The sequence below is a fragment of the Sciurus carolinensis genome, chromosome 12 (assembly GCF_902686445.1).
Source record: "Sciurus carolinensis chromosome 12, mSciCar1.2, whole genome shotgun sequence".
NCBI classification, from domain to species: Eukaryota; Metazoa; Chordata; class Mammalia; order Rodentia; family Sciuridae; genus Sciurus; species Sciurus carolinensis.
The window spans coordinates 20,955,267-20,970,301 of NC_062224.1; the positions used below are offsets into that span (position 1 = coordinate 20,955,267).

Consider the following 15,035-nt stretch of genomic DNA (forward strand, 5'->3'; position numbering starts at 1 on the left):
TGTTTTTCTTCTAAGCTCTCTTCCCCCTATAAGGGGCTTCTCAACTGGAGCCATAGAGTACATCCATCATGCCATTTGGAGGCTGCCGGGAGGGCTAAGAAAGAAGGGCCCCCAATCCAGCATACTGTTCATAACCTACTGCGGCCCTTCAGCCTACCCTTCCCTTTTAAGCATCATGCCCCCTGGATACACAAAGATTGGCTCATTTGTTCTTGGATCAGCCACCCAACTGAGGAGAGATGGTTATTTAAAGAGAATTCCCTATTTGACCAAAAAGAAAAATCCTGTTAATAAATTAATGTGAAATAAACCCTGTTTACACCTTGGGGTGAAAAAAGCTTTATGCTACCAGGCAGGGTGGCACAAACATAAAATCCCAGCTACTTGGATAGTAAGGAAGGAGGATCATAAATTCAAGGCCAGTTTCAGCAATTTAGCAAGACCCTCAGCAACTTAGTAAGACCCTGTCTCAAAATAATAAACAAAAAGAACTGAGGATATAACTCAGTGGTAAAGCACCCATGGTTTCAATCGCCAGTACTAAAAAATAAAATAAATATTCAGTGGCAATGGTGTAATAAGCAATATTTTTATAATTCATAGGTTTAAAAGCAAAAATTTACCACAACCTTGGTGACTGTCCATGCTGTCACAAACCAAGGTTGAAAATCTGTCTTACACTCTACCTCCCACCTAACATACACACAAAAATCAACTGGAATTCAGTTTTATTTAAAGAGTAGGTCATATTCCAGAAATAAGTAGACAGTTTCTAAGTTACTGTTTATGCAGCTTTTTAAAAATATCCTCTCTTCTTCACTGAGCACTGCATTTCATATGCTAATAGAAATAATCAGACCTCATGATCCTATAACTCACACACACAAGACCTGACCAGGGCCAGGGCCACCCTTGAAGTCCAGACCTACAAAGGTCTCCTCAGTGTGGGGGGCAAGTTGTCTGACAATCAACACACTGATTCTCCCCTTGGGCTCTTCCCTTACTTCCCCTTTAGCTGAACTGGAATTACTTTAAAGCACCCAAATACATAAAGATGCTTTTGAAGAAACTTCTATATTCTCTAGGAACAATGGACAGAACTACTATTTGGGATGAAGTATGGTTTAGGATCAAGAAGAAATAAAAAGCAGTGACCAAGACAGGGAATACCCAAAGAGTCAACAAATGTAGAGTATATTGCAAAGCTTTTCTAAGCATTGTAGCATTAATGAAATAAAGTGAAAAGAGTAGACCCAAAAGAAATATATGCAGATCTGGTTAAATAAACCAGAAATCCAGGAAAAATAAACTTAAGTACTAATTAATTAGCTTCAAGATAAGAAAACATTCAAGCATTAAGAGGTAAGGACCCCAAGATGGCAACTATTTACACTCTGAAGAGCATCAAACTGTCTTCATTGATCATCTTTTGTCCATGATCTTCTGACATTTATCCAGGATGGTGTTGGAGTCATGAGTATCCCTACTCCTCAAGTGTCTCACTGTTTCATAACTGAAGATGGAGCTGTCTGACATCCCAAGGTTGAGCTTGAGATTTAGAATGAGGACTCAGATCTGCTTTGGGGATTGTACTTTGGCTACTATGAAAAGATGAAGACATGAAATAAGGAGGTATTTAACAGTGGATTAGTCTGAATTTCTGCACGCCTTCTCTGATCTAATTGAATATTAACACTATATTCTAAGATATGAATTATACTCAGATAAGTAGTACTACAGAGTTTCATTTCTAGCATATACAGGATTCTCCTATCTTAAAATATGATGGGCAAAAGAATATTATATAAAGAAAAGGTAGTGGCTCCTGCCCTGATAATCTCTGGTATTACTTGAGAATTGGAGCACAAAATCTCAAGTAATAACTGAGAAACACACGAAGATATGAAGTAGCTACTAAATGTATGACCCATAAACAGTAGTGATAATAGCAGAGTGGAGAAATTCATTAGAGCCTTTGCTTGTGAGACTAGCAAAGGGCTTTATTTATTTTTTCAAACCCAGATAACTATACCCTGAAATGTCTATGATTATGTAAACAGAAAAGAAAAAGATTCTTGTTCTAAGTGGATGGGGTAAGACTAAAATTATCGGACTTAGGAAAATTAGGCCCTCAATGCTTATAAACATTTACTGCCCATCAAGTCTCCTCCAGTGTTCCTTTTCTTACTTAAATAGGGTCACATAGAAACAGGTAACAATTATTACATTTTCTTTATATAATCTTCTATGCTAAACATAAAAGCCACATAAAGGACACCCTTAAATAACTTAATCTTACCAGAGATGGAGGATTCACAGTTTTGAACATTCATTAACAAGCAATTATTGATTATCCATTTTGTGTCAGGCATCATATCTGTGGCTGGCACTGGAGGATACATTACAAACAAGTAATATAGTCCATCCTAGAAGAGCATGATAGACGAAAAGGGATTACAGACACAAAATTTTGCTATGAAAAATATATTCAGTGCTATGATAACTTATGTTAAAGGAATATTCCTTCAGAATCAAACTGTCTTCATAGAGTAGTTGATATCTAAACTAGTTTGGAAGAATGAGCAGAAGTAGAGAATGACACGGAATCATAGGCATTCAACTAAATTTGACTCTTTGCTAAAGAATTTCATATAAGAGAGAGGTAATTTAGGAAAGGTCTTCAAAAATATCCATTTGAGATGGACTTTGAAACATACGCAAAAAGTTACAAAAAGAGTGCATGATTAAAGAACAAAGTGAGTAGCATAATATAGAAAACTCCATTTTAAAGCAAAATATAGTTTGCTCATATTAATCATTGAGATAATAGGTCTTTGAAGAACTGGTAAATTTAACTATAGAGTGAGGAAACATTCTAAGCAGGTTGAACATCAGTAAATAAAAGGGCTAGAAAAAGGAGTAGTAGCACATACTAGAAAGATAATGTATCTTGAGAAGAAAGTATGGGGTGGGAGGTTAACTAAATTGGATAAAATCAGTATGGATGATCTTGAGAGTCATAATGACAACATTATACTTGATCTAACAGCAACGGGAACTCATCGATGCTGTCTGTCTTATGTCTCAACTTCAGTTTTATGAACTATGGCCTGGAACCTGCCATGTCACTAGAACAGTGAATTCCAGATTTGGTATGGCCAAGAACTGGGTATCCAGTGGATTAACAAGTTGGAGATTAGCTAATTTCTGGGGAATACAATGAAGAAAATATGCATACCTACTGAATTTATTTCTATTTGAATGAGTTTTAAAACAGACCACACAATATATGCTCTCTGAGATTGCCTGAATATAGCAGCAAGACTCAAATAACTCATATTTCATTGACAAAAAATGCTAAAAATAAAAAGGGGAGAGAATCCATTCAAAAGTTATCGAGTTAATAGAAATAATTTTTCTTGTACACATTATTATTATTAATCTTAAGTACAGGAAAATTCAGTCTAAATCTAAATGTTTCCAATCAAATCAACAAAGATATCCCAATCAGGAAGAATGCATGAGGGTTTATCAGAAAGTCAACCTCAAAGTTTCTGTTAAAATTTAGTTCTCATAAATGATGTATTTTTCTCTAATTAACCTTCTCCACACGTTCCTTTGATTTCTCTGGCAGTAGAGTAAAAGGAAATCAAGAACTATAGAGACAAACCTTACTTCCAACCTAGTTTTTCCCAAGGAATTCACTCAGAAATACTGAAGATTTGTTTGCCTATATAAATTCATTTCTATTTGTAAGTTTTTTTTAAGTCTATGATTCTAATTAATGGTTACATATTTTTCATAAAATTGATGGTCAGCTTTTCTACTGTCCAGATTTTGAAATTTTATTCTATTTCAACATCTGGTACACTCCATCCATCTAGCTACTGATACTAATTAATGTAATGAAGATTCACCACCAGGTCTACTGCCAAGTTTTTCTACATCTGTGGATTAATTACTCTAAGTGTGTCCTAGGTTGTTTTATGCTATCAACAGCTGCTGCTTCCTTTTTTGTGTGTGTTTCCCTTCAAATTCCACAAACCCATATGGCCATTAAAAATCTTTGGAATTGGTACTTTGCTCAGAAAAAATGCCATGTGTAGTCTATACAAACATTTCATTCATTCAAACCATTCATTTACTCATTCATCAGCATTTGTTAAGGATATACTGAGGATGCTTAACTACTTATTAAGTACAAAATGCTTAAAAATGCCTCCCTTGGTATGTCTGTCTCATGAGTCTAGGTATAGAAAAGTTTATTTTAATCATCCAGCAACTATCCCCCAGTGCCTTAAGAATTCAGTTGTATCAAAGTCAAAAATTAGTTGTACATCCTAAGTTTACTGAAATCCAACAAACCATATAACAAGATTTTTAAAAGCAGAAGTATTGGGGTTTTTTAAAATGAAAGTAAAAATTTAGCACTGAATAATAGGTTCATTAAAAATTACATGGAAAAGCAAAAACTCCTCTGGAAATGCCCTTAGCATCAGAAGTAGTCATAATCCAATTATACTCAGAACTCATCACTTTCTTCATACTCTTATTAAAAATAAAAAGGATCCATTTTAAGGAAATATGTCCACTTAATCAACATACTAGCAACAAGTGATAAGAAAATAAACCATTGAGAAAGCTGGTCCAAATGGTTGGGTATCTTCATTAAAGTAAACTTTGGCTCATAAGTAAAGAATTTTAAGAAATTTCATCTGAAAGATAGGTCTACTCACAATTAGTAAATATTTACTGATTGATCAATTCCTGGTACTAAATTTTGGTTTGGATATCTGAAAAATGTATATGTCTTACCACATATAAATCAAGCACAAAGTACATGATATAAATTTCTGCTTATTTCTTTAACCCTAATTTCATAAACCATGCATTCACTCTTTTGGCAGACAGTGCACCAGGCACACTAGGTACTAAGCACATAAGGAATTAATGTAGATACAGTGAGAGTGTGATATTTACTTCAAGAGTGGATTGTTATGAAGCAAGTTTGACTTCCTCAGCTTGGTCTCTTGCTTCCATTCTCACAATGTGATTTCTTAAACACACACACACACATACACACACACACACACACACACACACACACTTTCCTTCCCCTTTTTTCCATCATGCATCGGACAGTACTTGGCTCTCACCAGAAGCAAAAAGATGCCAGTGCCATGTTCTTGGCTTTCCAGAAACATATGCTAAACAAGCACCTGTTATTTATAAATTATGCAGCCTCAGATAATTTGTTTTAGCAACAGAAAACAGACTAAAACACATACATTTCTAACCAAAATTCTTCCTGTTCTTAAAGAACTAAGTCCTGAGATCTTTCCTAAGCACCTCCGTCAAAAGTGAACATTTTAATCTTTAAACTCTGAGAACACCTACTTTCACACTTACGGTGTCGTTTGAATGGAATAATACAATCTTAATTAGGATATAAAATACTCTATTAGTAATTTCAATCCCAAGAGACTAACTGATGCCCTTGGAAATCTGTAGTAGAAAAATTGACATTTTTTGCTCTTTATCTTGTATTAAGGCAGATAGATGTTCTATCTTTCCACCAAGATTATAAACCTTAGAAGATACAAACTTCAATATTATACTAATTTTTAAAATGTTAATAGTTCTGGTATTATCAAAAATTGGTATTTAATAGATGATAACCAAAACTAAAAATATATCAAATGCCAATTATTATAGTTTTAAGTGCCTGATATATATTATTGACTTTTTTGTTTAACATAGTATCTTCAATGTCTTAAACAAGAAATGAGCAAACAGTAAATACCAATATGATAGCACATGCAATAGAACTGTCCTCAATAAAGTAACTGTCCAATTCTGTTCTGTCCCATACAATAGATACTCACTAACCATACATGACCATAAAATACTTGAAATAAACCAGTGCAGATTAGAAATTAAATTTTATTTTATTTGAATTAATTTTAAATTTAGTCACAGGTAACTAATGGAAAATAAATAAACATCTATCATTGAATAAATGATCTTATTAATAACTATATGAAGTAGATATTATTATGTATTATATACATAGGTAGAAAGAGAGGAAGAAATATTAATAATAATCTATGTGTATTAATCTGGATCTCAGCATTTTACTGAGCTGGTAAAGCAGGGAGTGACAAAAGATCTAGCAGTTCTTGGCTTTAGGAAAACATTCAGCAAAATCAGATATGTGAAGACATCACTATGAAAATAGAGCAAATAACATAGTATGAAAGTATTCTTGGATAATTGGATCCTTCTGGAATACTATGCTCAGAATGGAAGAAAATAAATTCAGTTCACAATGACATTTGGTGAATGCCCATGTTCTTGCTAGAGTGTCCTTGAAGACATGGAGAAGAAGACAACTGAAACTAGGACTGACCACCACTTTAGTGCCAGTATCAATGAAGGGATTTCAACTAAGTTCAAAACTGATGGAAATGACAATCAGCAATCTATAAAAGATTGTTCAAACACCTTCTTTCCTCCTATACTATTTAGTCCCTGGTTTAGAAATAAGGAATCTATACAAACTAGGACACTGAACATTTACTTACTTTGCACTGGAACAAAGCCTCCAGTCACCAGAACAGCCAAATCTTGAAATAACTGTATCGAGCAAATTATAATCAATTGATGAATGGTGTAAAAGTATAAAAATATGTGGAGAACCCTGTTCCGAGATGGAAAACTAAATTGTAAATATCTTTTATTTTTTGGTTTCTCAAAGATTTTACTAATTCAAAAGGATACACTTAAAGTTAAAGACACAATGAAATACAACTTCACACCCACTAAGATAACTGTAAAATACAGACAATAGCAAGGATTAATGGTACATCCACTTTGAAAAACAGTTTGGCAATTTCTTTTTTTTTCCAATACTTTTAGTTTTATACATGAGAGAAGGCATATGATTCTGACTTTGAGTTTGGTTTATTTCACTTAACCATAAAGTTCTCAAGTTGCATCCATTTTCCTGCAATGACATAATTTCATTTTTCTTCATGGCTGAATATAAAACTACTATATATGACATTTTCTTTGTCAATTCATCCATTGATAGATACATAGACTAGTTACACAGTTTGGCTCTTGTGAATTTTGCTGCTATAAACATGGGTATGCATGTATTGCTGTATTATGATGGCTTTAGTTCTTCAGGATAAATACTGAGGAATCGTGTATCTGGGTTATACACTGACTCAATTCCTAGTCTTTTGAGGAAACCACATACTAATTGTCATAGTGATGTACCAATTTAAAATCCCACCAACAGTGTAAAAGTGCTCCTTTTCCTCCACATCCTCTCCAGCATTTATTGTTTATATTCTTGATAGCTGCCATTCTGACTGGAGTGAGATGAATTCTCAGGTAGTTTGGATATGCATCTCCCTAATTGCTAATGATGTTGAACATTTTTTCATGTATTTGTTGGTCATTTGTATTTCTTCATTTGAGAAGTGTCTATTTAGTTCCTTTGCCCCTTATTAATGGGGTGGGGTTGGTTTTTGTTTGTTTGTTTGTTTCGTGTGAATTGTTTTGAGTTCTTTATTCTGTATATTAATCCTCTGTCAGAAGATTAGCAATGATTTTCTCCCATTCTATAGGTTCTTTTTCTACACTATACTTTGCTATGTAGAAGCCTTAATTTGATACCCTTCCATTTATTAGCTCTTACCATTATTTCCTGAGCTTTAGGGGTCCTAATGAAGTCATTGCCTGTACCTGTATGTTGAAGTACTGACCCTACATTTTCTTCTAGAAGTCTCATAGTTTCTGGTATAATTCCTAGGACTTTGATCCACTTTGTGTTGACTTTTATGCAGGGTAAGAGATAAGAATTTTTCTTTTACTATGGATAGTCAGTTTTTCCAGTATCATTTGCTAGAGACTCTTTTCCACTATATGTTTTTGGCACCTCTTCAAAGATTAATTTAGACATAATGAACATATATAGAATATACCATCCAACAAAGAGTGAATACACATTCTTCTCAGCAGCACATGGAACCTTCTCTAAAATAGACCATATTTTATGCCACAAAGTTAATGTTAGCAAATACAAGAAGACAGAGATACTACCTTGTATTCTATCAAATCATAATGGATTAAAATTAGAAATAAATGACAGAATAAAAAACAGAAACTACTCCAACACATGGAGATTAAATAATATGCTATTGTATGATGAATGAATAACAGAAGACATCAGGGGGGGAATAAAAAAAATTCTTAGAGGTAAATGAGAACAAAGATAAATCAAAATCTTGGGACACTATGAAAGTAGTACTTAGAGGAAAATTTATTTCATGGACTGCATTCAATAAAAGAAGAAAACAATCAACAAATAAATGACTTAACACTACAGCTCAAAGCCCTACAAAAGGAAGAACAGAGCAACACCACAAGTAGTAGAAGACAGGAAATAGTTCTAATCAGAGCTGAAATCAATGAAATTGAAACAAAAGAAACAACAGAAAAATAGACAAAATACATAGTTGGTTCTTTGAAAAAATAAACAAAATTGATAAATCCTTAGCCAAACTAACAAAGAGAAGGAGAGAGAAAACTCAAATTACTAAAATTCGGAATGAACAAGGAAATATCACAAAAGACAAGATTGAAATACAAAACATAATTAGAAGATATTTTGAAAATCTAGATTCCAACAAAATAGAAAATCTCAAAGACATCAACAGGTTTCTAGAGACATATGAATTACCTAAACTGAACCAGGAGGACATACACAATCTAAATAGATCAATTTCAAGTAATAAAATAGAAGAAGTCATCAAAAGCCTACCAACAAAGAAAAGTCCGGAACCAGATGGGTTCTCAGCCGAGTTCTACAAAATCCTTTAAAGAAGAGCTCATTCCAATACTTCTCAAAGTACTCCATGAAATAGAAGAGGAGGGAACCCTCCCAAACTCATTCTATGAAGCCAATATCACCCTGATACCTAAACCAGACAAGAGATACATCGAGGAAAGAAAATTTCAGACCAATATCCTTAATGAACATCGACGCAAAAATTCTCAACAAAATTTTAGCAAATCGCATATAAAAATATGTTAAAAAGATAGTGCACCACGATCAAGTGGATTTTATCCCAGGGATGCAAGGTTGGTTCAACATCCAGAAATCAATAAATGTAATTCACCATATCAACAGACTTAAAGTCAAGAATCACATGATTATTTTAATAGATGCTGAGAAAGTGTTTGATAAAATACAGCACCCCTTCATGCTCCAAACTTTATAAAAAACAGGGATAGTGGGAACATTGCTTAACATTGTAAAGGCCATCTATGCTAAGCCCATGGCCAATATCATTCTAAATGGTGAAAAACTGAAAGCATTCCCCCTAAAAATTGGAACAAGTCACGGATGCCCTCTTTCACCACTTCTGTTCAACATTGTCCTTGAAACTCTAGCCAGATTAATTAGACAGATCAAAGAAATTAAAGGGATAAAAATAGGAAAAGAAGAACTTAAACTATCCCTATTTGCTGATGACATGATTATATATTTAGAGGAACCAGGAAATTCCACCAGAAAACTTTTAGAACTCGTAAGTGAATTTGGTAAAGTAGTAGGATATAAGATCAATGCTCATAAATCTAATGCATTTTTATACATAAGTGATGAACCTTCAGAAAGAGAAGTTAGGAAAACTATGCCATTCACAATAGCTTCAAAAAGATAATCTAACAAAAGAGGTGAAAGATGAGAACTACAGAACACTAAAGAAAGAAATTAAGGAAAACCTTAGAAGATGGAAAGATCTCCCATGTTCTTGGATAGGCAGAATTAGTATTGTCAAAATGGTCATACTACCAAAAGTGCTATACAGATTCAATGCAATTCCAATTAAAATCCCAATGACATACCTCACAGAAATAGAGCAAGCAATCATGAAATTCATCTGGAAGAATAAGAAATCCAGAATAGCTAAAGCAATACTTAGCAGGAAGAGTGAAGCAGGGGGTATTGCAATACCAGAACTTCAACTCTACTACAAAGCAATAGTAACAAAAACAGCATGGTATTGTACCAAAATAGACAGGTAGATCAATGGTACAGAATAAAGGACACAGACACAAACCCAAATAAATACAATTTTCTCATACTAGACAAAGGGGCCAAAATATGCAATGGAGAAAAGATAGCCTGTTCAACAAATGGTGCTGGGAAAACTGGAAATCTATAATGCAGCAGAATGAAACTAAACCTCTATCTCTCACCCTGCACAAAAATCAACTCAATATGGATCAAGGACCTTGGAATTAGACCAGAGACCCTTCATCTTATAGAAGAAAAAGTAGGTCCAAATCTTCAACATGTCAGCTTAGGATCAGACTTCCTTAACATAACTCCCATAGCACAAGAAATAAAAGCAAGAATCAATCACTGGGATAGATTCAAACTAAAAAGCTTTCTCTCAGCAAAGGAAACTATCAGCAATGTGAAGAGAGAGCCTACAGAGTGGGAGAATATCTTTGCCACTCATACTTCAGATAAAGCACTAATTTCCAGAATATATAAAGAACTCAAAAAACTCTACACCAAGAATACAAATAACCCAATCAATAAATGGGCTAAGGAAATGAACAGACACTTCACAGAAGAAGATATACAGGTGATCAACAGATATATGAATAAATGCTCAACATCTCTAGTAATAAGAGAAATGCAAATCCAAACTACCCTAAGATTCCATCTCACCCCAATTAGAATGGCGATTATCAAGAACACAAGCAACAATAAGTGTTGGCGAGGATGTGGGGGAAAAAGGTACACTCATACATTGCTGGTGGGGTTGCAAATTAGTGCAGCCACTCTAGAAAGCAATGTGGAGATTCCTTAGAAATCTTGGAATGGAACCACCATTTGACCCAGCTATCCCACTCCTTGGCCTATACCCAAAGGACTTAAAATCCGTATAGTACAATGATGCAGCCTCGTCAATGTTCATAGCTCCTCAATTCACAACAGCCAGATTGTGGAACCAACCTAGATGTCCTTCAACTGATGAATAGATAAAGAAACTTTGATATAAATATATATATACACACACACACACACACACACACACACACACATATACACACAATGGAATATTACTCAGCTATAAAGAATAATAAAATTATGGCATTGGCAGGCAAATGGATGAATTTGGAGAATATCGTGCTAAGTGAGATAAACCAATCACAAAAAACCAAAGGACGAATGATCTCACGATAAGCAGATGATGACACATAATCGGGGGTGGGAGGGGGGCCAGAATGGAGGAAGGAGGGACTGTATAGAGGGAAAAGAGGGGTGGGAGGGGTGGGGGGGAGGACAAACTAACAGAATGAATCAAACATTATTACCCTATGTAAATGTATGATTACACAAATGGTATGCCTTTACTTCATGTACAAACAGAGAAACAACATGTATCCCATTTGTTTACAATAAAAACAAATTAAAAAAAAAATTAGATAACTGTATATATGTGAATTTGTCTTTGTTTTCTATTCTACACCACTGGTCTGTGTGTCTATTTTTATGGCAGCATCAACACAGTTTTTGTTACTAAAGCTCTGCGGTACAATTTGAAGTCAGATATCGTAATGATTCTACCATTGCTTTATTTGGCTAGAATTGCTTTGACCAGTTCTATGAAGAAAGTCATTGGTATTTTGATGGGGTCTGCATTGAATCTGTGTATTTCTTTTGGTAGTATGGCCATTTTAACATTATTAATTCTGCTTATCTATGAACATGAGAGGTCTTTCCATCTTCTTGTGTCCTCTTCAATTTCTTTTTAATGTCCTATATTGAAAGGTCTTTCACCTCCTTGGTTAGATTTATTTTTAGGTTTCCTTTTTTTTAAGGCTATTCTGAATGAAAATGTTCTTCTGATTTTCTAGTAGAGTCATTGCTAATGTAAGAGAAAACTATTAATTTTCGTATGTTGATTTTATAATCTGCTACTTGGCTTAATGTTTTTATTAGCTTTAACAGTCTTCTGGTTGAGTTTTTTGTATCTTCTAAGTATAGGATCATAGCATCTGCAAACTGATAACTTGACTTCTTCTTTTCCAAAAAAGTCTTTTCCAATTTAATATGGCAACAAAGAATGGTAAGCAGATGCAATAGAATAAACATGTATGTTAATGCACACAGCACTTTTTAAAAATATTGTTAAAATGCTGTTTAATTGGTTATTAGAAAGAACAGAAATAGACTTCCACTCCAACCCTGATGGAGTTAACAAAGAACAGATTTGCCCTACTGTGTTAAATAAATAAAAATACTTGGGGGAGAAAGGAAACGTAAAAATTTGATGCCAGAAAATCAGAAGACTTACAATGTGTCTAAATGCATTCTGCTGTCATGTATAACTAATTAAAACAAATCAAAAAAAGTAAAAATTTAATTAAAAAAATAAAATAAAATCAGAAGACTAATCCCTGGGAGAAGGAGAAAAGGGTTAAGACCTATGATTGCCCTAGTTTACTGCCCACAGAGACTTTTCAGGCCTAACCACAGGGAAGGTAAATCAAACAATCTTCCTGAATTGAAAAGACAGAACTGAGAATTCAGGAAGGCCAAAGTCACTGTACTTCCAAGAAATTACAGAGTTGATATAATTCATAGAAGGAAATGTTAAATGAGCTATGACAAAGAAAAACTTCACATGTTCAAGAAAGAAAATACTATAAAATACACAAAGAAGGGAGAAAAGGAGAATAATAATTCCCATTCTTTGGGAATGCTGGTGAAAATCTCCATAATGTGAGTCCACTGTCTGCCCCAGTTGCCCATGAGTGCCTTCAAAACCCATAGAAGAGATGAGCCACTATCTCACATGCCACATGGTGCAACTCACCATCAGAACAAGAATGAAAAAACATTTTGGAAAATCCCTTTCTTTAAGAAGTATCTCTTTAAACATCATCTACTTGGAAGCTTAACATTATACCAGCTGTTTAAAGGGCAATGTTTACTGGGTTCAGGTTCAACATCACAAGAAATAGCAAAGGGGTATAAATTTGGAGCTGTGAGGAAATAAACTGATAATTGGCACAAAAAGAATTCATAATTTTTAAATCTCTTGATATCCACCTTTGGCTGCAAAGATTCAAGTAAGAAGGGCTTGGGATATAGCTCAGTTGGTAGAATGCATGCCTTGAATGCACAACACCCTGGGTTCAATTCAATCCTCAACACCACAGGAAAAAGAAAAAAAAAAAAAAAAAAAAAAAAAAAAGATTCAAGTAAGGGGTTCATCAGTGAAAACCAGATCTCTATTAGCCTCAGATAATAGGAAAATGAAACTATATCCAATGAATAGGAGTTCAACCTGCTTTCAATTTTACTAGCATAACATTCCATTTCCATTCCTGTTTTTCTGAATTTAATTTCTAGGTTTCAAGATACCATGACTGGGTCAGGCATGGTGGTGCACCCTGTAATACCAGCAGCTCCAGAGGCTGAGGTGAGAGGATAATCATGAGTTCAAAGCCAGCTTCAGCAATTTAGCAAGGCCTAAGCAACTCAGAACTTGTCTCTAAATAAAATATTTTTTTAAAGGGCTGGGGGTGTGGCTCAGTTGTTAAGACCCCTGGTTTCAATCTCTGTTACAAAAAAAAGGGAGCTATCATAACTGGGAAATTTTAGTAAAGTATATATTATCTAATACTACCCAGAAATGCTTTCATTATTTTCAGAGAATTGCTTATTTAGAAGAATGTAAATATATACATATGCATGTTTAACCTTATTATTATAGAAATCAAAACTAAATAAATAATTAAGAATAAATAATTGAGTACATATTGTACTCATCAAATTGAAAAAAAAAAAAAAAAGGAAAGAAAGCTCACATCCAATACTAGAGAGGTGTGGGCAAAGGTGAAATTTGAGACTAATGGGGGAAAGTAGAAAATGTGTAAGATAACTTTTTACTTATTTTTTTTTTACATCTCTGTGTTTTTTAAAAAACTATAATGAATTAGTGTTAATTTTGCAATTTTGAAATAATTTTGTAAAAGTAAAATTTTAAATTATGCAGTCAACTCTGAAAAGACTCTACAGGGTTGGTAGATTTATTTTCAAACCACACACTCCACTAAAAATTGAAGTTGGAAAAATAATACAAAAATAAGTTGAAGAGGAAGGATAATTTAAATATTCCTTTTTCCAAATTAAAAATAAATTTTATTGCAGATGACTGTAACATGCCCAGTATTTAATACTCTAGAAAAATATTTTATAATTTATTGGCAGATACATGTAAGCAAGATGAGCTCTATAAATTATTCATTTATATCTTCTCTAGTAGAGAAAATATAGGGCAGTGTGTATCAGCCAGGCAGTTAATCATAACAACTTATTAGATTTCTTTAATCATCATGCAAAAAATGCTTATAAAATGTGTGAAGCCACATGTGTACAGAAATCCAATAGAATATATTCTAATAATGGGGTTCTGAGGAACAGACCTAAATGTGATCATGTTCTCGGAGTAGATTACTGGGCTTAAGGAAGATTCTTTGCACTGGCATTTAGTATGGCTTCCATGGAAATAAATCCTATTTTCTAATCCATTCTTGATTCTGTTTGATTGCTTGAGTCTTACATTTGGCTCTTACAGTTGTTTCTGCTTTTTAAAGCAGATCTAGATGAGCCACAAAGTAAATCACAAACTTTCTGAAAGTAGTATATAACCCATAGTTCATAATCCTCCATGGAGTCATGCAGCTGTCACAAGCTATCAGAAAAATGCAAGAAAACATACAAAGTAATCATTTTAGTTCAAATTTTAAAATCTTGACCATTTATGTCTTAGTTTTCAAGTGTATATAAAACTGTTGTGATTAGTGATATGCAATTAGGCATTTATTGCATTATTCTATTCATTAACAGATATTAACAGTACAATCATTTGTTTAAAAACATTCTACCACTATTTTAGGAATGTTTGGGATTCCTAGAACCTTGGCCCAAATTG

The 15,035-nt window shown here is 33.8% G+C and overlaps 1 protein-coding gene across 1 annotated transcript in view; it reads right to left on the reverse strand.

The window, feature by feature from the left end:
* Gpr158 (G protein-coupled receptor 158) overlaps positions 1–15,035 on the reverse strand; it is a 465,699-nt gene that overhangs the window by 375,840 nt on the left and 74,824 nt on the right. The window lies entirely within an intron of this gene.